The sequence below is a fragment of the Salmo salar genome, chromosome ssa12 (genome assembly GCF_905237065.1).
Source record: "Salmo salar chromosome ssa12, Ssal_v3.1, whole genome shotgun sequence".
In the NCBI taxonomy this organism is placed as follows: domain Eukaryota; kingdom Metazoa; phylum Chordata; class Actinopteri; order Salmoniformes; family Salmonidae; genus Salmo; species Salmo salar.
The window spans coordinates 13132421-13159093 of record NC_059453.1 but is presented as its reverse complement, the minus strand read 5'-3'; the positions used below and the strand labels follow the sequence as shown (position 1 = coordinate 13159093).

Genomic DNA, 26673 nt, shown 5'->3' with positions numbered 1-26673 from the left:
AGTCCAGTTCAAAGGGAATAATACAGGTCCAACTGCCTGTAAACACACACAGTCCAGTTCAAAGGGAATGATGGCAGGTCCAACTGCCTGTAAACACACACAGTCCAGTTCAAAGGGAATGATGCAGGTCCAACTGCCTGTAAACACACACAGTCCAGTTCAAAGGGAATGATGCAGGTCCAACTGCCTGTAAACACACACAGTCCAGTTCAAAGGGAATGATGGCAGGTCCAACTGCCTGTAAACACACACAGTCCAGTTCAAAGGGAATGATGGCAGGCCCTACTTCCTGTAAACACACACAGTCCAGTTCAAAGGGAATGATGGCAGGTCCTACTGCCTGTATACACATACAGTCCAGTTCAAAGGGAATGATGGCAGGTCCAACTGCCTGTAAACACACAGTCCAGTTCAAAGGGAATAATGCAGGTCCAACTGCCTGTAAACACACACAGTCCAGTTCAAAGGGAATGATGGCAGGTCCAACTGCCTGTAAACACACACAGTCCAGTTCAAAGGGAATGATGCAGGTCCAACTGCCTGTAAACACACACAGTCCAGTTCAAAGGGAATGATGCAGGTCCAACTGCCTGTAAACACACACAGTCCAGTTCAAAGGGAATGATGGCAGGTCCAACTGCCTGTAAACACACACAGTCCAGTTCAAAGGGAATGATGGCAGGCCCTACTTCCTGTAAACACACACAGTCCAGTTCAAAGGGAATGATGGCAGGTCCTACAGCCTGTATACACATACAGTCCAGTTCAAAGGGAATGATGGCAGGTCCAACTGCCTGTAAACACACTCAGTCCAGTTCAAAGGGAATGATGGCAGGTCCAACTGCCTGTAAACACACACAGTCCAGTTCAAAGGGGTGATGGCAGGTCCAACTGCCTGTAAACACACACAGTCCACCGGGGGTGTATATGAACAGATTTGAATACGATTTAATGTTGCAGTTTAAATGTAGGCATTCATTCTGAATGGTCAAGTTAAGGGTTAAGGTTTGGGCTGTGGTAAAAAACACACAAACCAAAAAAAGGAGAGCCTTAACACTGGGACTGAACAGGCGACAGTCAGAGCAGGGGCTTCGCGGCTTACGCCCATCCCCGTCTACAACCTCCGTAGTGGAACCCAGGCATACCTGATGCTGATAGGGCTCACTTTTGCCCCCTAGTGGCAGGTTTTGAAGTCATCTCCTAAAGTCCTGCTTATCTGGACGGATGTCTAATTTCCCAGTGGATACTGAGAGACCTGGCTAGATAGTAAGATGGTTTAAGGTGCTGCTAAGCTTATGGTATAACGTGATGAGCGTCTTGTCTGGGTAGGTTACATGATACTTCAGTACAGAGGGGATGAAGCCAGAGCAGAGGGAGGTCATCACTGCTGGAGGAGAACACACACACACGCACACACACACACACACACACACACACACACACACACACACACACACACACACACACACACACACACACACACACACACACACACACACACACACACACACACACACACACACACACCAGAGCTTGGGCGACAAACCTGGAAAATCATCGACACCAACCTTACCGATGACTTATCAAAGACATTTGATGATATGGTTCATTACGATAAGTAGCCTATAATAGAGAAATGTGACATTTGAAATGGAATGAAATAGTTGGCTAAATAGGGTGTTGTTAATGGAACAGTTGATGCCTTCAACCATCAAACTAGTGGCAGTAGTTTAAAGGGTAATAAAAAATAAAACGATCGTGTAGATGAATGTTATAAACTATGGTGTAGATGAATGTTATAAACTATGGTGCAGATGAATGTTATAAACTATGGTGCAGATGAATGTTATAAACTATGGTGCAGATGAATGTTATAAACTATGGTGCAGATGAATGATATTAACTATGGTGCAGATGAATGTTATAATCTATGGTGTAGATGAATGTTATTAACTATGGTGCAGATGAATGTTATAATCTATGGTGCAGATGAATGATATAAACTATGGAGCAGATGAATGTTATAAACTATGGTGCAGATGAATGTTCTAAACTATGGTGCAGATGAATGTTATTAACTATGGTGCAGATGAATATTATAAACTATGGTGCAGATGAATGTTATTAACTATGGTGCAGATGAATATTATAAACTATGGTGCAGATGAATGTTATAAACTATGGTGCAGATGAATGTTATTAACTATGGTGTAGATGAATGTTATAAACTATGGTGCAGATGAATGTTATAAACTATGGTGCAGATGAATGTTATTAACTATGGTGCAGATGAATATTATAAACTATGGTGCAGATGAATGTTATTAACTATGGTGCAGATGAATATTATAAACTATGGTGCAGATGAATGTTATAAACTATGGTGCAGATGAATGTTATTAACTATGGTGTAGATGAATGTTCTAAACTATGGTGCAGATGAATGTTATAAACTATGGTGCAGATGAATGTTATTAACTATGGTGCAGATGAATGTTATAAACTATGGTGCAGATGAATGTTATTAACTATGGTGCAGATGAATGTTATTAACTATGGTGCAGATGAATGTTATTAACTATGGTGCAGATGAATGTTATAAACTATGGTGCAGATGAATGTTATTAACTATAGTGCAGATGAATGTTATAATCTATGGTGCAGATGAATGTTATAAACTATGGTGCAGATGAATGTTATAAACTATGGTGCAGATGAATGTTATTAACTATGGTGTAGATTAATGTTATAAACTATGGTGCAGATTAATGTTATTAACTATGGTGCAGATGAATGTTATAAACTATGGTGCAGATGAATGTTATTAACTATGGTGCAGATGAATGTTATAATCTATGGTGCAGATGAATGTTATAAACTATGGTGTAGATGAATGTTATTAACTATGGTGCAGATGAATGTTATAATCTATGGTGCAGATGAATGTTATTAACTATGGTGCAGATGAATGTTCTAAACTATGGTGCAGATGAATGTTATTAACTATGGTGCAGATGAATGTTATAAACTATGGTGCAGATGAATGTTATTAACTATAGTGCAGATGAATGTTATAATCTATGGTGCAGATGAATGTTATAAACTATGGTGCAGATGAATGTTATAAACTATGGTGTAGATGAATGTTATTAACTATGGTGTAGATTAATGTTATAAACTATGGTGCAGATTAATGTTATTAACTATGGTGCAGATGAATGTTATAAACTATGGTGCAGATGAATGTTATTAACTATGGTGCAGATGAATGTTATAATCTATGGTGCAGATGAATGTTATAAACTATGGTGTAGATGAATGTTATAAACTATGGTGCAGATGAATGTTATAAACTATGGTGCAGATGAATGTTATAATCTATGGTGCAGACAAATGTTATCAACTATGGTGCAGACGAATGCTATAAACTATGGTGCAGATGAATGTTATAAACTATGGTGCAGATGAATGTTATAAATGATGCTGCAGATAAATGTTATAAACGATGGTGTAGATGAATGTTATAATCTATGGTGCAGATAAATGTTATAATCTATGGTGCAGATGAATGTTATAATCTATGGTGCAGATGAATGTTATAATCTATGGTGCAGATGAATGTTATAAACGATGGTGCAGATGAATGTTATAATCTATGGTGCAGATGAATGTTATAATCTATGGTGCAGATGAATGTTATAATCTATGGTGCAGATGAATGTTATAATCTATGGTGCAGATGAATGTTATTAACTATGGTGCAGATGAATGTTATAAACTAGGGTTCAGAATTGTTATAAATGTATCGATATTTTTATAATTATCGCATCAATTCAGGAAATTTATCGCAATGTGGATTTTTCTCCATATTGCCCATATCTAACACACACACGCACACGCGCATAAACACACCCACACCCTGGTCTCCCACAGGACCATCAGAAACATTTGACAGATTATTTTTCAGCACAACTTGGCTACACAAATACATATTACACACACACACACACACACACACACACACACACACAGTATAATGTTTTTGGGGGCGTCTTTCATTGCAGAGTGCTCTCTCATATTGTTGTGTGTGTTTCCTGAGGTTCTCTCCATCTCCGAGTTAAGTAATGATGGCAGACAGATTTAGGTCAGGCATCAAATGTCCACGGTACTCAAACACACACACACACACACACACACACACACACACACACACACACACACACACACACACACACACACACACACACACACACACACACACACACACACACAAACACACACTCTCCCACCTCCAGCCCTCTCCCTACTGTACCCCACTCTCCCAGCATCACACACCCAGACCAGGCTGAGGACAAAATCCAGCCCCTGGTCAAAGTCTGGCCTAAATGGAGACAGAGAACACAGGACACGGAAGAGAAAGTAAGACTGAATACGATAGAGAAGGAGAGAGGAAGGGAGAAGGAGAGAGGAAGGGGGGAGAGTGGGAGGGAGAGAGAGAGAAGGAGACTAGCCTCAGGATGAAGGACATTAGGACACAATAAAGGGACACAAAGACATGCTGGACGAGAGAGAGACTGTGTGTGTGTCTGTGTCTGTGTGTGTGTGTTAATGAGTGAGCGTGTGTGTATGTGCGTGCGTGACAGCATGTGCATGTGTGTGTATGGGTGCGTGTGTGTGTGCGTGTGTATGTTAGTAAGTGAGTCAGTGTGTGTGTGTGTGTGTGTATATTGTAGGTACATATGTAAATAGTGGTATAAGGGGACCCTACAGGTTTTATTTTCCTGCCTGATTTCCCTTGCAGACTGTATAAGACCCAACCAAATAAGCAGTGTGTGGGTGTGCGTGTGGACGTGTGTGTGTGTGGGTGTGTGTGTGTGGGTGCGTGGGTGCGTGCGTGCGTGCGTGTGTGCGTGCGTGCGTGTGTGTGTGTGTATGAAAATTAGATGTTTGTATCTGGTGGTTGATGTAAATGAATGATATACTGGTTAGATTTGCTTTGTTTTCCTGTGACAGACACACACACACACACACACACACACACACACACACACACACACACACACACACACACACACACACACACACACACACACACACACAGAACCAGATCTGCCTACAGCGGCCATTCTCAATAGCAAGGCTATGCTCACTGACTGTACATAGTCAAAGCTTTCCTTCATTTTGGGTTAGTCACAGTTGTCAGGTATTCTTCCACTGTTTACTCTCTGTTAAGGGCCAATTAGCATTCTAGTTTGCTCTGTTTTTTTGTTAATTCTTTCCAAAGTGTAAAGTAATTATCTTTTTGTTTTCTCATGATTTGTGACTCACCACCTGGATCAGGTCTTCAGAAGCATAATGTGAAATTGTGTTTTTTACATTGGATAACACTAGAGACTCAGAGCTACACAATGGTATATCATACACTGCATTTGAGGAACAATGGGGAAGTTATTCTGCTTTGAAAGTTGATCAACTTGTAAACTCACTTTTGAGAAAATGGCCTTTGAATGTTTTGGTATCTAGTGAAGAGCTCTTCTTTGTCTACACCCATTCAGCATCGTTCACAAGCTTTAGCCCCACCCATCTTGTTTCGCACTCGGAGAACATACTTGACGAACTGGCCAATGATTTGTTTACCTCCGGATAACATGAAAACTGCCTAACCAGCTCTGCTGGTAACAATTTCATGACGTTTTTTTGCAGACATTTACTGACACCCGCCATATTCAACGGGTGTTGTACACAACGTTAGCTAATGAGCCAGCCAGCTAACGTCAGTTAGCTAGTTAAACAACAATGAACAAAGTGTCAACAATGCCACAGTGCTGGGAGCTAATCAACCAGGTTCAATGTTAGCTAGCTAACATTAGCCTCTAACTAGAAAAGCAAATGGCTCTGGGAAACAAATAATAATGTCAGCTAGGGAGCCAGCCAGCTAAAGTTAGCTAGCTAGCTAACAGGAGCTTGAAATGAAACCACTTCTGTCAAAATTAGAAACTGTCACGTCTGCTCCCGCTCTTCCCTTCCCCTGGCGCTTGAGGGCCGGGAACAGAGCTGGGGAACTGACAAATATAGGGGAGGAAATAAACAGGAGATAAGTGAGTCCAGGTGAGTCCAATAACGCTGATGCGAGTGACGAGGGATAGCAGGTGTGCATGATTGATGACAGGCGCGTGTGATGCAGGGTAATCTGGCGCCCTCAAGCGCCAGTAAAGGGAAAAGTGGGAGCAGACGTGACAGAAACGTGTAATATCTGAAAATGTAGCTAGCTAACGCTAGACTATCTTACCTGGATACATAAATCATCATGCATGATGGACGCGTCTCCCTGTCAGGAATGCAATACCATAGTTTGAAGATGTTATCCGGAGACAGGTGTTTTCTCCATCTCTTTAGCTATTATACTCCAATTCCACTGATTTCTAAACTTCATCCTCCAGAAAGTGGAGAGCAACACTTATGCAGCTCCACCACACAATACATTTTTTTAAAAGCTGCGTTCGGCAGGATTACCAACACAGACTGACCAATCCGAACTCCTCTCTTGGCATGTCCAGCCCACTCATTATCTCAGCCAATCATGGCTAGTGGGAAGGTTTTTGACTTTTTCTGTGGCTTAACCAACCAGGCTCGTAATTTAACAATTATAGTCGTATTTACAGATGGCATACAAGTTTGTTATTAAGGCACATGAAAGTTCACATGTTCGAGAAGGCATTTCTGCCCCCCAAAAAATAATGTTGAAATGCCTCTCCTGTGAAGTTGTGACTTACGACAAATGCCTAGTTTCCTGAATCGGGTCACATTTGGTTGGGTCTAATTGTGTTGCTGTCCTGGGGATCTGTTTGTGTTTGTGAACACAGCCCCAGGACCAGCTGGCTTAGGGGACTCTTCTCCAGGTTCATCTCTCTGTAGGTGATGTCTTTGTTATAGAAGGTTTGGGAATCGCTTCCATTTAGATGGTTGCAGAATTTAACGTCTCTTTTCTGGATTTTGATCATTAGCAGATTGCACAAATTCTGTTTTTCCAGAATTCTGCATGCAGAGTGTCAATTTGGTGTCTGTCCCATTTTGTGAATTCTTGGTTGGTGAGCGGACCCCAGACCCCACAACCATAAAGGGCAATGGGTTCTATAACTGAATCAAGTATTTTTAGCCAGATCCTAATTGGTATGTCGAATTTGATGTTCCTTTTAATGTCGTAGAAGGCCCTTCTTGCCTTGTTTCTCAGATCGTTCGCAGCTTTGTGGAAGTTACTGTGACGATCGTCAAAAGGAGTAGACCAAGGTGCAGCGTGGTGAGTGCTCATGATAAATGTATTTTAACTCAGAACACTAAATCAAAACAATAAACAACAGAAAACGACCGTCACATTCTGCAGGCTAAACAGAGCTGTACAAAAACAAGATCCCACAACTGAAGGTGGAAAAAGGGCTGCCTAAGTATGATTCCCAATCAGAGACAACGATAGACAGCTGCCTCTGATTAGGAACCATACTCGGCTCAACACAAAGAAATAGAAAACATAGAATGGAACATAGAAATTTACCACAGACAGCCCACCCCACACCCTGACCTAACAAAATAGAGAAATAAACCGTCTCTCTCAGGGCAGGGCGTGACAGTTACCTGTGGTGCTGATGTTTAGGCCGAGCTACGTATAGTTTTTTTGTTTGACCTACGAGTCTGCTGTTAATAATATTGTAGAGGATTTTCCCAAGGTTGCTATTGACGCAAATCCCATGGTAGTTATTGAGGTCAAATTTGTCTCCACCTTTGTGGATTGGGGTGATCAGTCCTTGGTTCCAAATATTGGGGAAGATGCCAGAGCTGAGGATGATGCTAAAGTGTTTAAGTATAGCCAATTGGAATTTGTGGTCTGTGTATTTTATAATTTCATTGAGGATACCATCAACACCACAGGCCTTTTAGGGTTGGAGGGTTTGAATTTTGTCTTTAGCTCATTCCATGTAATTAGAGAATCCAGTGGGTTCTGGTTGTCTTTAATAGTTGATTCTAAGATTTGTATTTGATAATGTATATGTTGTTGCTGCTGTTTATTCTTTGTTATAGAGCCGAAAATATTGGAGAAGTGGTTTGTCCGTACATCTCCGTTTTGGATAGATAACTCTTCGTGTTATTGTTTGTTTAGAGTTTTCCAATTTTCCCAGAAGTGGTTAGAGTCTATGGATTCTTCGATTACATTGAGCTGATTTCTGACGTGCTGTTCCTTCCTTTTCCGTAGTGTATTTCTGTAATGTTTTAGTGATTCACCATAGTGATGGCGTAGGCTCAGCTTTTCTGGGTCTCTATGTTTTTGGTTGGAAAGGTTTCTCAATTTCTTTCTTAGGTTTTTCATTCTTGATCAAACCATTTGCAATTGTTCATTTTCTTCGGCTGTCGGCTTGAAATTGTTAGATTTGATAGGAAAGCTGAGAGGTCAAGTATAGTTTAGGTTTTCTACTGCCAAATTTACACCTTCACTATTAGAGTAAAACGTTTTGTCCACGAAGTTGTCTAAAAGGGATTACATTTATTGTTGCCTAATAGTTTTTTGGTAGGTTTCCACACTACATTCCTTCCATCTATAGCATTTCTTAATATTCTTCAGTTCCTTTGGCTTTGATGCCTCATGATTGAGTATTGCTCTGTTGAAGTAGACTGTGATTTTGCTGTGATCTGACAGGGGTGTCAGTAGGCTGACAGTGAACGGTCTGAGAGACTCTGGGTTGAGGTCAGTGATACAGTAATCTACAGTACTACTGCCAAGGGATGAGCTATAGGTGTACCTACCGTAAAATTCCCCTCGAAGCCAACCATTGACTATGTACAGACCCAGCGTGCACTTTACATTCTGTTTATAATCTCTTCGTCCACTGGTCTTTACTTCTCCCCCGTGAACTCTCTTTCCACCATCATAGTCCCCAGTCAAAACATACTGACACACACACACACACACACACACACACACACACACACACACACACACACACACACACACACACACACACACACACACACACACACACACACACACGCTCCCTACAGAATACCAACACAGAGGAGAGGCAGAGACAAAGATAACACACTCTTCAAAGAGTTGTAACACAATCATCACACACACGCGCACGCACAGACACACAACATACATAGAAACACACACGCATGCACGAACCAACACACACACACACACACACACACACACACACACACACACACACACACACACATTGATTTGAAATTGGATTAGAATGCATTTGAAAATCATTGGGACAGGAATGGGAGTGATTCACCACTCAGTAAGACAGCCTGTCGGTAAACAAACCCCCTACTATCCCTCTTATCATCCTACTGTCTATTTGTCAGAAAACAGAAAGAGGGAGAGATTCTGAATGCCTGTTGGAATGTTCCATGGTGCATTAAAACAACTCACACACAGCAGGAGACGCCACTAGTCAACATGTGTATGACACCCACGCACGCACGCACACACACACACACACACACACAGGAGTGTACATGCATGCGCCATACTGACAGGCCAAACCGTAGCCTGAGTCGTATATGTGTGGGAGTGTGTTTGTGTGTGATTGTACAGACCAAACCGTTCTTCATACATGTACCCTACCGTCACCATTATTCCCGCTTACCTCGAACGCTCGAGTCTCCCTCCTCCTCCTCTGTCGGTCACTGCGTCTCCTCCTTCATCCCGCCTCTCCTCTTCTCTCCTCCGGTCCCCCAATCCTTCCCTCCCGTTGTTTATACTCGGTTCTCGCTCTCTCTCCTCCTTGCCGATGCAGTAAAAATAAGCCCGTGTAATAGGCGACCCGGTTGCTCCCGGGCGAGGCCACGCGCACCGTGTGTGTGAGAGCGAGATGGAATAAAGAAGGGAGTCAACCGATCCCTGACGTGGGAATTATCCGACAACGCGAGCGTATCCTCCTCGACGAAAAATACACCACATGAGGAAAAACAAGCCACTTTAGCGTTACACATACGCTCAATCTCCCCTAATAGGACTCGACTGTTTCCCGCTGTTGCACGTCACGTTGCACTAAAGTAGCTAATTATAATGATATCTCCCTCGGGTTCCTATGGCGATGGCTGTAGCCTATTCTACAGGCTAGTCCAGTTGGATGACAAATACAAACGTACAGATATAACACATAGCAAATGGTAGTCATATTATATTATATTCTCTTTCGTCGATTCCAGTCAAAATGCAGTCGCACTGTTGAGGCTGGGCTATTGGCCAATGTAAAACACTTCAGTAGCGCATAGCCTAGTAGGAGTCAGCATCCTTCCTCTCTCTAGCCTGGAATGCGGTGGGCTCCAAGATTACACCCGGAGAGATATTATCCAGCACATTTAACGAATGTAGGCCTGATAGTCCGTAATGCTCCATAAACCTCACGACAGAATAGAGTTGATATGACCGACGATCGAATGTATGGATTCGTTAGATACCCTAGCGTAATAGCGGAAAGTAACGTGCGCACTGTTTCTCAATGGCACCGATTTCCGTTAAGCGCGGCCTCGTCTAGCTCTGTCTCGCTCGCTCCCCCCTCTCTCTCCCTCTCCCTTTCTCTCTCTCTCTCTCTCTCTCTCTCTCTCTCTCTCATTTTCATCAAACCAACAAATCTACACTTCGACATAGGCCTAGTGGGAATCAGACAGTATAGGCTCTAATTGTAGTCTATGACATAAAGTTATTATTATTATTATTTTAAAACAGTAATATTTCTAAGGCTTGAATCTAGGAGTCAGGAGAAAGCCTGGACCTAACCAATCCAATGCAAATCATATGTAAGATCAGGTAAAGAGCTCGTTACAAAAACCAAGCGTATTGTAGTCTACAGTACACATACAATATGTTGGCCTATACTGCATATGTTGCCTTCAGACAGTATTCACGCCCCTTGACTTATTCCACATTTTGTTATGTAACAGCCTGAATTTAACATTGATTCAATTGATATTTTGTGTCAGTGATCTACACACAATACCCCATAATGTCAACGTGGAATTTTGTTTGTGGGATTTTATTTTATTAACAAAAAATTCAAAGCTGAAATATCTTGGGTCAATAAGTATTTAACCTCTTTGTTATGACAAGCCTAAATAAGTTCAGGAGTAAACATGTGCTTAACAAATCACATAATTAGTTGCATGGACTCATTCCGTGTTCAATAATAGTGGTTAACATGATTTTTGATTGACTACACCATCTCTGTACCCCACACATACAATTATCTGTTAGGTCCCTCAATTTCAAGCACAGATTCAACCACAAAGACCAGGGAGGTTTTTCAATGCCTTGCAAAGAAGGGTACCAATTGGTAGATGGGTGTAAAAAAAAAAGCAGACGCTGAATATCCCTAAGATCATGGTGAAGTTACTAATTACACTTTGGACGGTGTATCAATACACCCAGTCACTACAAAGATACAGGCATCCTTCCTAACTCAGTTGCCAGAGAGGGAGGAAACTGCTCAGGGATTTCACCATGAGGCCAATGGTGACTTTAAAACAGTTACATGGTTGAATGGTTGTGATAGGAGAAAACCGAGGTTGGATCAACAACATCGTAGTTACTCCGCAATACTAACCTAAATGACAGAGTGAAACGAAGGAAGCCTGTACAGAATTAAAATATTCCAAAACATGCATCCTGTTTGTAACAAAGGCACTAAAAACATACTGCATAAAATGTGGCAAAGAAATGAACTTTTTGTCCTGAATACAAAGCGTTATGTTGGGGGCAAATCCAACACAACACATCCCTGAGTACCACTCTTCATATTTTCAAGCATGATGGTGACTGCATCATGTTATGAGTATGTTTGTCATCAGCAAGGAGTAAGGCATTTTATAGGATAAAAAGTTGCTTACCAAGATGACATTGAATGTTCCTGAGTGGCCTAGTTACAGTTTTCACTTAAATCAGATTGAAAATCTATGGCAAGACTTGAGAAATGCTAACTAACAATTATCAACAACCAATTTGACAGAGCTTGAAGAATTGAACAAATAATAATGGTCAAATAATGTACAATCCAGGTGTGCAAAGCTCTTAGAGACTTACCCAAAAAGACTCACAGCTGTAATCGCTGCCAACGGTGCTTCTACAAAGTATTGACTCAGTGGTGTGAATACGTATATCTGAAGTCATGGTCACTGTCAACAAAATGTTTCTGTTACAATGTTCATATCTGAAGTCATGATCACTGTCAACAACACCCCATCGTGTCACATGGTTCAGTTAGAACAGGAGTGTGACTGTGTTTCCATGGAGACCCAGGTGTTCCTCCAGGAAACAGGAGACTACTCTACCTGGCTGAGGGACACTGAAGAGCCCTCCTCATTAGAAACACCAAACCCTGGGTAGAGGTGCTCAGTGAATATGGTCTGGAATGTGTACACATGGGTCATTGTGTCAGAGTAGATCTCATAGAAGGAAAGCGTGCCGACCGGACAGTCCAGAAACACTCCTACTCTGAGGTGTGGAGGACAGGAGGACAGGTCTCTCTGGGGTTGAGGAGGGTTAATGAGGTGTGGAGCAGGTATTGTAGTATATTCATTATTGTGGAAGGCAGTGTAATGATTCCCACGGCAGGCCAGACTCCAGGACTTGTTATTGTATCCAAAGTCACTGGCAGAACCATCTTCTTTTCTGTTGATGCCTTTATATGTCACTCCTATCTCAGCCAGCCCGCCCCACTCTACCTCCCAGTAACAGCGCCCAGTCAGACCCTCTCTACACAGCACCTGGGGAACCAAATCAAATCTCTCTGGATGATCGGGATACGGCTGCTTCTCTTTAACCCTCTTCACCCTTCTGTTTCCCTCAGACAGAGAGAGGTTTCTGTGTGCTGTGTTTGGGTCCAGTGTGAGATCACAGGCATCTGCAGACAAGAGGACAAGTTAGAGGAGAGGGAATTGGCTAGAATTTGTTAGAATGTGTGTGTGTGTTTAATAATGCGCTTGTTTGTCAAAAGTATTGGTTAATAATCGGATTCCATATAACTAACACCCTTACATGTCTTCATCAGCTGTGGTTTAACCCAGAACTCTTCATTATGGCCCACACTGTGGGAGAGACAGAGGAACAGACAGAGTGAGTGACACACAGTCTGTGTATGTATACAACAATATAACATTTTCACAGTAACTGTACTAACTCGAGTTTCTCCAGTCTAGCACAGAGCAGCTTTACTCCAGAATCTCCTGGGTGATTGAAGCTCAGGTCCAGTTCTCTCAGGTGGGAGGGGTTTGACCTCAGAGCTGAGGCCAGAGAAGCACAGCCTTCCTCTGTGACTCTACAGAATGACAGCCTGCAGAGACAGGTCAACATGATTTTACAACAGGACTGCTGCCCTCTAGTGGTGATAGCTGATACACAGTATATACATATTTCCAATAAACCCAATACTGTTTCTAAATACTAACCACAGTTTCTCTAGTTTACAATGTGGGTCCCCAGTTAACCCAGTATTTACCTTATTGGTTGAGCTGACTTACTGGCTACTGTAATGATGTTGTGCTTTGACACATCATCTTTGTATTGAGCACGTATGTTTCTAAGTACTGACCTCAGTTTCTCTAGTTGACAGTGTGGATTCCCCAGTCCAGCAGAGAGCAGCTTCACTCCTGAATCCTGCAGGTCATTGTGACTCAGATCCAGCTCTCTCAAGTGAGAGGAGTTTGAGCTGAGAGCTGAGGCCAACACTTCACACCCTTTCTCTGTCAGGGAACATCCATTCAGCCTAAAGGGGATAATATATTGCGACATGATGAGTAACAAGTAAACAACTTTGAAAGCAACATTAGAAAAAACATTATAGACAAAACATTTTAATTTAACAAAATAATCTATTTAAATGCATTGTTTGCAAAGGCATCAAGCATATCAAAAGTTTTATTCTGCTAGTATTAATATGCATTTATACCTGTAGTACGTATGAATCTTTGGACCAGGCCTCCGAGTAATAGCAATTATTACCAAGAAAAAATGCATTTGAAACTTACAAACTGTCCAACAATCAATGAGTTTTCACCATGTGAGGAACCCTCTCAAAAGTATTAACCTGTGTCTGTATTTTACACCATCTATTGCACCGTCGCCATCGCTCATCCATATACTTACATGTACATATTCTCATTCATCCCTTAAGTTAGGGCTAGGGGGCAGTATTTGCACGGCCGGATAAAAAAACGTACCCGATTTAATCTGGTTACTACTCCTGCCCAGTAACTAGAATATGCATATAATTGTTTGATTTGGATAGAAAACACCCTAAAGTTTCTAAAACTGTTTGAATGGTGTCTGTGAGTATAACAGAACTCATATGGCAGTCAAAACCCTGAGACAAATCCTGACAGGAAACTGAAATCTGATGTGTGGATATCACTTCAAACATTTGCCATTGAAACACACAGGGGCTTGTGATTCATTTAGCACTTCCTATGGCTTCCACTAGATGTCCCCAGTCTTTACAAAGTGGTTTGAGTCTCCTACTATCAAAATTGACTGAAAGAGAGGATGTTTATCTTGGTCACAGGGGATGGGCCATTACCATTGTGACGACGGCGCCCATGGGTACTCTCCCTTTTCGAAACTTTTTGAAAGACAATGCAACCGTCCCAATGGAATATTACTGAAGCCCTGGTTGAAAAAGCCCCTAAAGATTTATGTTATACAACGTTTGACATGTTTGAACGAACTTAAATATATTTTTTTTGCTCATTCCTGACGACAAGTCAGACGCACACGATACATTTTCACTAGCCTTCGGAGCGCGCTAACACTATTGGGACATAAATTATTAACTTTTTTGAACAAAACTACATTTGTTATGGACCTGGGATTCCTAGAAGTGCCTTCTGATAAAGATAATCAAAGGTAAGGGATTATTTACAATAGTATTTTTGATGGTTGATCGTTCCAAGATGGCTCCAACATTTATAGCCTAGACTTTTTTTCTGGGCATACCACGTCGTTTATTGCAAAGTGTGATTTCCCAGTAAAGTTATTTTTAAATCTGGCAAAGAGATGGCATTCAAGACATGTTAATCTATAAGGCTTTGAATGACAATATTACATTTTAACAATGTTTCGAATAGTAATTTTGTAATTTGTAGCGCTGCTTCATCGGAAGCATTTGAGGGAAAATATTTTCTGAACGTCATGCGCTGATGTAAAATGCTGTTTTTATATATAAATATGAACTTTATCGAACAAAAAATGCATGTGTTGTGTAACATGATGTCCTAGGAGTGTCATCTGATGAAGGTTGTCAAAGGTTAGTGCTGCATTTAGCTGTGTTTTGGGTATTTGTGATGCATGCTAGTTGCTTTGAAAATGGCTGTGTGATTATTTCTGGCTGGGTACTCTGCTGACATAATCTAATGTTTTGCTTTTGCTGTAAAGCCTTTTTGAAATCGGACAACGTGGTTCGATTCAGGAGCGGTGTATCTATAAAACGGTGTAAAATAGTCATATGTTTGAGAAATTGAAGTTATAGCATTTATGAGGTTTTGCATTTAGCGCGACGCGATTCCACTGGCTGTTGATTAGGGTGGGACGCAAGCGTCCCACTGGCCCAGACAGGTTAAGATTTGTGTGTATTAGGTAGTTGTTAGATATTACTGTTAGATATTATTGTTAGTGTCCTGACCAGTATAGAGGCTTATTTGTATTATTTGGTCAGGGCATGGCAGAGGTATGTTTGTTTTGTATGGTGGGGGTTTTGTGTGTGTTGTAGAGGGGTGTTTGATTTATGTGTTCCTGGGTTTGGGGTGTATGTTCTAGGTTAGTATGTTTGAGGTTGTATTTCTGCATTCTGTCTAGTTTAGGTTTTCTATGTTTAGGTTTGGGTGCTGGACTCTCAATTGGAGGCAGGTGTTTCTAGTTGCCTCTGATTGAGAGTCATATATAGGGGTGTGTGTTTGTTTGGTAGGTTGTGGGTAGTTATCTTTTGCATTGCTGTCTGTTCAGCCTGTGAAACTGTTGTGTTTATTGTTTTTTCGTGTACATCATATTTTAATAAAATGATGTGGAGCACGCAACCCGCTGCGTATTGGTCTGACAGTGATTTTGAAATATCTTCAGATGAAGGTGAAGATTGTGACAGTTAGATATTACTGCTTTGTCGGAACTAGAAGCACAAGCGTTTTGCTACACTCGCATTAACATCTAACCATGTGTATGTGACCAATAAAATTTGATTTGATTTTGATTTGTAGTTTACAGTGGGGATGTTTCAGAGCAGCTAAGAGTTCCCTCCCACCACCATCAGACAGCTGACCGTTCCTCAGGTCCAGTTCTCTCAGAGGTGAGTCTGCTGATTGGAGAACGGAGGCCAGTGATCCACAGTGCTCATCAGAGAGTCTGACGTTAGCCAATCTGCAGTGGTGTAAAGTACTTAAGTAAAAATACTTTAAAGTACTACTTAAGTCGTTTTTTGGGGGATCTGTACTTTACAATTTATATTTTTGCCAACCTTTACTTTTACTTCACTATATTCCTAAAGAAAATAATGTACTTTTTATTCTATATATTTTCCCTGACAGCCAAAAGTTCTCGTTACATTTTGACAGAAAAATGGTCCGATTCACACGCTTATCAAGAGAACATCCCTGGTCATCCCTACTGCCTCTGATCTGGTGGACTCACTAAACACAAATGCTTCGTTTGTAAATGATGTCTGAGTATTAGAGTGTGTCCCTGGCAATAAAAAAATGTAATATAATTGTGCTGTCTGGTTTGATTAAAATAAGGAATTTGAAATGGTTTATAGTTCTACTTTTACATTTTAGCAATTCTATTTACTTTTAATACTTAAGTATATTTCAAACCAAATACTTTTAGACTTTTAATCAAGTAGTATTTTACTGGGTGACTTTCACTTTAACTTGAGTCATTTTCTATTAAGGTACCTTTACTTTTACTCAAGTATGACAAATCAGGTACTTTTTGAGATATTGCAAAAACGAACCGGGAGAGTGACACAGCACGAATGGAGTCTGAGTGAGCAGTTTTGATTCCAGCGCGCAATAATGATTTTTGGAAGGAAAAGATACTTTTAGATCAGTAAGTAAAATGTGTATCTCTTCTCATGCTAATGCAGTTGCATGTGTTATGTTGGCTATGACATGCTGTGGTTTCTGAGTCTCTTATTGCCTATTGGTCCACATATTTCATTATAGTGAGTGTGTTCCCCACACTCTATATAATATATATATGCATATAAAATAAAGGTTAAATAAGATAAGCAACAGTAAACTTGAGTTCTAACTGATTTCAAAAAACATCCTCAATAGTGGTAGAGACTCAGATGACCTCTGGGAGCCAACGCCAAAGAGACTACATTCAAGTCCTCCATCCGCCACACATTAAAATGTAGGAACTGGGTCCTCCAGTCTGACCCCTCTGCTGTCTCTGACTCCACCCCCACCCGGCCAACTAGAGGTGTGAAGGTTAGTACCTTTTATGTAGGGAAGCTAATGATCCATCATGTTTGACATTCCTGGGAGTGTGTAAACTTGAATTTTTTATTACCATAGCCTTGTATGTTCTCTATCGTTATGTACTTGAAAATGTATCAATGTATCAATGACTTGGGTGCATTTGTTAACGCTCGTGAGGGACACCTGGGAGACTTCATAAAAAATATTATGTAGCTCTCTCATTTTATTTATTTTACCAGGTAAGTTGACTGAGAACACACTCATTTACAGCAACGACCTGGGGAATAGTTACAGGGGAGAAGAGGGGGATGAATGAGCCAATAGTAAGCTGGGGATGATTAGGTGACTGTGATGGTATGATGGACAGCTTGGGAATTTAGCTAGGACACCGGGGTTAACACCCCTACGATAAGTGCCATGGGATCATTAAGGACCTCAGAGAGTCAGGACACCCATTTGACGTCCCATCCAAAAGACGGCACCCTACACAGGGCAATGTCCCCAATCACTGGCCTGGGGAATTGGGTTATTTTTTTTGTAGACCTAAGGAAAGAGTGCCTCCTACTGGCCCTCCAACACCACTTCCAGCAGCATCTGGTCTCCCATCCAGGGACTGACCAGGACCAACCCTGCTTAGCTTCAGAAGCAAGCCAGCAGTGGGGTGCAGGGTGGTATGCTGCTGGCATTCTTGAATGTATCAGTCTGACACTTTGCACACACACTACTGCCCTCTTGAAGACAACATCTAAATTATCCCCAGCTTCCTATCTCAATGTATGGCCTTTCTATTGCATTTCAAAGATGATGCAACAAAAATAGAAAACCATTTTTTTTGTTTGTTTTATCTTTTACCAGATCTAGTGTGTTATATTCTCCTATATTCATTTCACAACTCCACAAACTTCGAAGTGTTTCCTTTCAAATAATATCAAGAATATTCATACCCTTTCTTCAGGTCCTAAGCTACAGGCAGTTAGATTTGGGTATGTTATTTTAGGCGAAAATGTAGATGAAGGCTCTGTCATTTAGGTAATTTGGTAAAAAGCCAATTTGACATATGTAGGAGTCTGCTGTTAATGATAATGCAGAGGATTTTCCCGAGGTTGATCTTGAAGCATATCCCACGGTAGTTATTGGGGTCGAATTTCTGTCCACTTTTGGATGGAATGATCAGTCCTTAGTTCCAAATATTGGGGAAGATGTCAGAGCTCAGGATGATGTTAAAGAGTTTAAATATAGCCAATTGGAATTTGTGGCCTGTATATTTTATCATTTAATTTAGGATACTATCAACACCCAGGCCTTTTTGGGTTTGTATTTGGTCCTGTACAGATGTTGGATCTGCTCTATAGGGCCATAAGCAAACAAGAAAACACACACCCAGAGACGGTGCTCATAGTGGCCAGTGACTTTAACGCAGGAAATCTGAAATCCGTTTTAGGTAATATGTACCAGCATGTCACCTGTGTAACTACAGGCTACTCCACACACACAGAGATGCATACAGTACAAATCTCTCCCTCACACTCCATTTGGCAAATCTGACTCTATCCTCCTGATTCCTGCTTACAAGCAAAAATTCATGTAAGTACCAATACAGAAGTGGTCCGAGGAATCATATGCTAAGCTACAGGACTATTTCGCTAGCACCGACTGGAATATGTTCTGGGATTCATCCAATGGCATTGAGGAGTTTACCACATCAATCACTGGCTTCATTAATACTGTACATATCAAACAGGTAAAGTGTCAATACAGGACTAAGATCGAATCCTACTATACCGGCTCTGACGGTTGTCGGATGTAGCAGGGCTTGCAAACCATCAGGGATTACAAAGGGAAACCCAGCCGTGAGATTTCTAGTGACGCGAGCCTACCAGACGAGCTAAATACCTTCTGTGAGTGCTTTCGAGGCTAGCAACACTGAACTATGCATGAGAGAACCAACGGTTTTGGATTACTTTGTGATCACGGGCCAGAAGGTTTTCCAGGACGGGTACTCAAAGCATGTGCTGACCAGCTGGCAAGTGTCTTCACTGACATTTTCAACCTCTCCCTGACCCAGTCTGTAATACCTATATTTTTCATGCAGACCACCATAGTCCCTGTGCCCAAGACCACCAGGTAACCTGTCTAAATGACTATCGCCCTGTAGCACTCACATCTGTAGCCCTGAAATGCTTTGATCAGGGCTCACATCAACACCAACTCAGACACCCTGGACCCGGTCCAATTCGCATTTCACCCCAACGGATCTACAGATGATGCAATCTCTATTGCACTCCACACTGCCCTTTGCCACCTGGACAAAAGGAACACCTACGTGAGAATGCTATTCATTCACTACAGCTCAGCGTTCAACACCATAGTGCCTTCCAAGCTCATCACTAAGCGAAGGACCCTGGGATTAAACACCTCACTCTGCAACTGGATCCTGGACTTCCTGGTGGGCCACCCCCAGGTGGTAAAGTTAGGTAACAACACATGCGTCATGCTGACTCTCAACACGGGGGCCACTCTGGGCTGCATGCTTAGTCCCCTCCTTGTTCACCCAAGACTGCACTACTCCAACAACATCATTAAGTTTGCAGATTACATGATGGTGGGAGGCCTGATCAGCGACGATGATGAGACAGCCTACAGTGAGGAAGTCAGAGACGTCAGCAAGACAAAGTAGCTGATCCTGAGCTACATGTCATTTTAGGCGAAAATTGAAAAAAAAAGGCCAATCCTTACGAGGCTAATTATTTAACTGTACTAGAATGCTTAAGGCCGCTATTTTTTTTTATATACATCGGTTATCGGTATCGTTTTGGGGGGGGGGTGGGGGGCGGGGGCCGGGCAGGGAAAATATTGGATACCGGTATAATTATTGAGATTTGTGATTTTTACATGATGATATTACTTACTTTGCCTTTCTGCATTTCATTACAGCTGGGATCAGTCTGTTCCTCAATGATATGCTGTATTTCCGCAGGTCAACCTCATCCAGCACACCTTTTGACATCAGCAGTGCGTTGGCCAGTGCTGAGCAGTGAGTAGGTGACAGTTTTTCTTCTTGTCCATATCCTGACTTCAGGAAGTTGTCAATGTCCTCATGTACTGAATCATCTTTCATCTCAGTCAAGCAGATGAGTAGATTGATGTACCTATCAGGTGAGACTTCATCTACATTTGGCTTCCTGAGGTATTTCTTAATTTCCTCAACAGTCTCTGAGCTGATCTCTGTTTGTGGCAGAAGGTCTTGTAACAAACTCTGGTTGGATTCTGTTGAGATGCCAACAAGGAAGCGGAGGAACAGGTCCAGGTGTCCATTCTCACTCTCCAAGGCTTTATCCACCATCATCTTCAGCAGCTCATGCAAGGGCAGCTCTGATGACACATCCGCAATGAAAGACTCCAGGGCCTTGATGTTCTTGCTCGCACAGCAGTGGAACACGTACAGAGCAGCAAGGAACTCCTGGAAGCTCGGTGAACAAAGCAGTACACTTTCTTCCGATACAACCCATGCTCTTGTTTCAGGATTTCTGTGCAAAACCCAGAGTATACTGAGGCTTCACTGACATCAATGCCACACTCTTCTAGGTCTTTCTTATAGAATATCAGATTTCCCTTCACCAGCTGTTCAAATGCAAGTTGTGTCAGTTTGAGAATTATTTCTTTGTTTCTTTCTATGATTGTGGCCAGATCCATCTCATATTTCCCATCATACTTCTTGCTTTTCAGTTGTGTCTGAACGAGCAGGAAGTGATTGTACATCTCAGTCAGAGTTGTGATCTCTCCACTCAACTTGTTCTTAAGAACCATGGCAGTAATCCAACAGAAGACTGGTATGTGGCACATGATGTGGAGGCTCCTTGATGTATTAATGTGAGAGATGATTTTCCTGGCCAGCTTCTCATCCTCAACATTCTTCTCAAAATACTCTTCTTTCTGTTTGTCATTGAACCCTCGTACTTCTGTCACCTTGTTGATGTACTCATGGGGGACCTGATTGGCTGCTGCTGGTCGGGAGGTTATCCAGAGGAGAGCTTCGGGCAGTAGATTTCCCTCAATGAGGTTTGTCATCAACCTGTCAACTGATGACGTTTCAGTTAGATCACTCAACTTCTTGTTCTGATGAAAACCTAATGGTAGTCGGCTTTCATCCAGACCGTCAAAGATGAACATGACTTTACAATCTGCATATTTCTGTGCATCTTTTATCTCTTTAAGTTTGGGGTGGAAGTAATTCAGAAGTCCATGAATACTGTACTGATCATCTTTAATCAAATTCAGCTCTCTGAAAGGGAGCACAAAGACCAAATCAACATCCTGATTAGCTTTTTCTTCAGCCCAGTCGAGGATGAACTTCTGCACAGAGAATGTTTTTCCGATGCCAGCGATGCCCTTCGTCAGCACAGTTCTGATGGATCCCTCCGTTTCTCCCTCTTCTCCAGATAAGGGTTTGAAGATGTCATTGTAGTTGATTGGAGTGTCTGTAGATTTTTCTGTCCTGGGTGTATATTCAATCTGTCGAATCTCATGTTGGTCATTAACCCCTTCACTCTCTCCATGTGTGATGTAGAGTTGTCTGTAGATATTGTTGAGGTGAGTACGTTGCAATGCAGTGCCTTCAAATACTAATCCAAACTTCTTCTTCAGACTGGCTTTATGTTCCTCTTTAACTCTTTGTGTGATGTCATCCACTGAAAAGAACACCACACTTTAAAACTTCAATAAGTAAAGTTACAAGAGAAAGTGTGTCTGAGGAAGTCCCAAAGCATCATCAAAGATCCCACACACCCCAGCCACGAGCTGTTCACTCCCTTACCATATGGCAGATTGATAGAAACTGTCTGCTAAATGACGTAAATGTAAATGTAATGTCTCTAAACCTGTTGGTATCTACAAGACTGCTGAACACTTGAACTGGACTGACCACCTGCACTGACTCACACACACACCCACACAGATATGCACTCATCCACACAGATATATACTCACACACACACCCACACAGATACACTCACTCACCCACACAGATATACAACTCACTCACCCACACAGATATACAACTCACCCACACACCCATCACACACACACACACACACACACACACACACACACACACACACACACACAATCATGCTTAATTGTTTTTGCTAAATACAATTTATACACTTATCACACACCTATTACTTTATGTTCTTTTTTTTTATCTTATTGTATCCTTTACAGATGACTAATACAACGTGAAACTTGTGTGTGTACATTATACATTGTGTGATGTTAGCCTTAACAGACATACCTCTCCTTTCCCCAATGATCTCAGTCTCTATAAAGACAGGCCCACCTGGAAGGGAAGAAGAATATATTCTACTGTAATTCAAACAGACTTCAGTCAGAGGTATCAAACGAGGTTTAGAGGACACTGATGTGAGAGAGTTAGAGAGAGAGTGAGAGAGACAGACCTAGCTCCTGGATCAAATTAGGATCATTCTCCTGGAGGATCCTGTAGAAGGCTGATTTGACTTTAGCTGTGTTTAAGGTCTTGTACAGCACCCTCATCTTTTCCTGGCTGGTCTGGGCAGCATGGATGTTAGAGTACGCCTCATCATGGATCATACCCAACTGGAGCAGTTGATCTGATATGGGCATCACCTTGGTAACCCTCTGAATGAGGTCCGCCATGTGTCTGTACACAAACGTTGCATCTAGGGTGGAGAATGGACAGGTGTATTACACACACACACACACACACACACACACACACACACACACACACACACACACACACACACACACACACACACACACACACACACACACACACACACACACGTTACAAACAAATCCAGGTAAGAAACACATCGATACATTATAAATATATAGGTAACTGTACAGTATTTATTTACACACGAGACTCATTTAAAATAGAAAATATAGAAATAGTAGAAAGATAAAGCTATTGTCAATAGACTATGGTACAAAATAACCATTACTTCTTAAGGAGGCCATTTCTGGTGTATCACCTCAGATACATTACATACATTATACATTATAGTCATTTAGCTGACGCTCTTATCCAGAGCGACTTACAGTAGTGAGTGCATACATTTCTTTTTTGTACTGGAGAGAAGATACATTACCTTCTCTCCTCCCTTCAGTGTCCCCCTCTTCTCTCCTCCCTTCAGTGTCCCCCTCTTCTCTCCTCCCTTCAGTGTCCCCCTCTTCTCTCCTCCCTTCAGTGTCCCCCTCTTCTCTCCTCCCTTCAGTGTCCCCCTCTTCTCTCCTCCCTTCAGTGTCCCCCTCTTCTCTCTTCCCTTCAGTGTCCCCCTTTTTTCTCCTCCTTGAGCATTTCTCCCCTTCTCTCCTCCTTTTGGAGCAGATGCTCTCCATCTCTTTGTCTCTACAGTCTTTATCTATGAGACACAGAAATAAATCCCATAATATTGATTTGTATTATATAATATGTAGAAAAAAATACTAAATTAACTCAGCAAAAAAAGAAATGTCCTCTCTGTCAACTGTGTTTATTCTCAGCAAACTTAACATGTGTAAATATTTGTATGAACATAACAGGATTCAACAACTGAGACATAAACTGAACAAGTTCCACAGACATGTGACTAACAGAAATGGAATAATGTGTCCTTGAACAAAGGGGGGGGAGTAACAGTCAGTACCTGGTGGCTGCATTGAGTACTGCAGTGCATCTCCTCCTCATGGACTGCACCAGATTTGCCAGTTCTTGCTGTGAGATGTTACCCCACTCTTCCACCAAGGCACCTGCAAGTTCCCGGACATTTCTGGGGGGAATGGCCCTAGCCCTCACCCTCCAATCCAACAAGTCCCAGACGTGCTCAATGGAATTGAGATCCGGGCACTTCGCTGGCCATGGCAGAACACTGACATTCCTGTCTTGCAGGAAATCACGCACAGAACGAGCAGTATGGCTGGTGGCATTGTCATGCTGGAGGGTCATGTCAGCATGAACCTGCAGGAAGGGTACCACATGAGGGAGGAGGATGTCTTCCCTGTAACGCACAGCGTTGAGATTGCCTGCAATGACAACAAGCTCAGCCCGATGATGCTGTGACACACCGCCCCAGACCATGACGGACCCTCCACCTCCGAATCGATCCCGCTCCAGAGTACAGGCCTCGGTGTAACTCTCATTCCTTTGACAATAAACGCAAATACAACCATCACCCCTGGTGAGACAAAACCGCGACTTGTCAGTGAAGAGCACTTTTTGCCACTCCTGTCTGGTCGAGCGACGGTGGGTTTGTGCCCATAGGCAACGTTGTTGCCGGTGATGTCTGGTGAGGAGCTACCTTACAACAGGCCTACAAGCCCTCAGTCCAGCCACTCTCAGCCTATTGCGGACAGGTTGAGCACTGATGGAGGGATTGTGCGTTCCTGGTGTAACTCAGGCAGTTGTTGTTGCCATCCTGTACCTGTCCCGCAGGTGTGATGTTCGGATGTACCGATCCTGTGCAGGTGTTGTTACACGTGGTCTGCCACTGCGAGGACGATCAGCTGTCCGTCCTGTCTCTCTGTAGCGCTGTCTTAGGCGTCTCGCAGTACGGACATTGCAATTTATTGCCCTGGCAACATCTGCAGTTCTCATGCCTCCTTGCAGCATGCCTTAATTGCCAACCGTCTGTAAGCTGTTAGTGTCTTAACAACCGTTCCACAGGTGCATGTTCATTAATTGTTTATGGTTCATTGAACAAGCATGGGAAACGGTGTTTAAACCCTTTACAACTTAGAACTGTGAAGTTATTTGGATTTTTAAGAATGATTTTTTTAAAGACAGGGTCCTGAAAAAGGGACGTTGCTTTTTTTGCTGAGTTTACAATTGCAGATGTTTTAACAATTGCAAAATACAATTCATGAAGGATGAAAATGTGTCATTTGACTTGTATGTATATATGTGTTTAGCATCGACAGAACATTTAAATCCCAAAATAAACTTTGATTTAAAAAAAATAACATTGTTGCTTTTTAGTGACGCTTTATGCAATGTCATGACTTTTTAACTTTCCATCTTACTGACACAGAAACAGGAAGTGACTAGGGGCGCTATTTTAAGAATAGAAAACCACCAGATACGCTTTCACAAAATGGCGCCCTATGTGTCAATAACAATGCAACACACTTGAAGAACAATTTGTGTTGTCATTTCCAGTCACAACTTGTGGACTTGTTTACATGCTGCTGTGAGGTTTGTTACTACTTCATTGCTAATGTAAATTTGCTACTTGCTAACTTTACAGTTTTTACTTTTACATTTTTAATTAATAAACGTTTAATATTTTTATTTTTCACAATGTTTTTCATTAAACTTTTTCACCCCGGACACTTTATCTGGACATGGTTCTACAGGACCTCCACCAGCCGAAAAAGCAAAGTAGTAACATTAACATTATGCCATCTAACTTCAGGAGAACTATCGCCTTATGGTGAGGATAGCCGTGCTGCAAGCCCAGCTTCAGACGCAATCGTAAGGCAAGGGTCATTTAAGTGTGATAAACGATAACACAGCGTCTGCGCCACCAAGTACAGATAACGTTAGTAGTATAAATTCCGTCGCACAGTCCCAGCATCCGGACAATTTTCTCATGGCTTATGGAAGGAAATGCTGTCGGAATGCTCAACCGGCGCTCATTCAGCCGACAGAAACGTTCAACCGGTTCTCCCCATTAATTGACTTCCTCTTTTATCATATTATCTGAACATATTATTAAACAACTGTTTATTGAAGTAAGTTTCTTACCTTTATGGTGAAGTAAGGGATAGCTTTTCTCAGAGTTGTGGTTTTAGTCTTACTTATTCTCTTTGCCGTACTGTTACTGAGAGAACAGGAAGTAGCTACGTGACTGTGTCAGCAACACATTTGTAAAAAAAAAAAAAAAAGGAAAAGCACAACAGGCTGGGTTGGTGCAAAAGACAAAGAAGGGGGAGAGACAGCGAGAGAGAAAGTGAGAGAGAGACCTAATAGGCTTCTGACATATTTGTTACATTATCATAACAACAACAGCGTCATCATCATCATCCAGATGAATGATGAATAACCATGTCCTTTACTGACAATGTAGCGTTGATTTATGTTTTAATATGAATATATCAACATACATGATATACACATTACAAATGTACATAACAATCAGTTGTTAATGCTCAGTGTAAAGCATTGAGGTGACCTACAGAAGCTGT

At 41.9% G+C, this 26673-nt stretch overlaps 1 protein-coding gene and 1 pseudogene across 5 annotated transcripts in view; both read right to left on the bottom strand.

The window, feature by feature from the left end:
- LOC106592948 (adhesion G protein-coupled receptor L1) overlaps positions 1 to 10576 on the bottom strand; it is an 89935-nt gene extending 79359 nt beyond the window's left edge. For all 5 annotated transcript variants that reach the window (XM_045690748.1, XM_045690747.1, XM_045690744.1 and 2 more), the window contains exon 1: positions 9651 to 10576. The gene's annotated coding sequence lies outside the window, so the exon portion shown is untranslated. The remainder of the gene's footprint in view (positions 1 to 9650) is intronic.
- Positions 10577 to 11145: 569 nt separating this feature from the next.
- Positions 11146 to 26343, bottom strand: LOC106564232 (NLR family CARD domain-containing protein 3-like; annotated as a pseudogene).
- Positions 26344 to 26673: the final 330 nt, after the last annotated feature.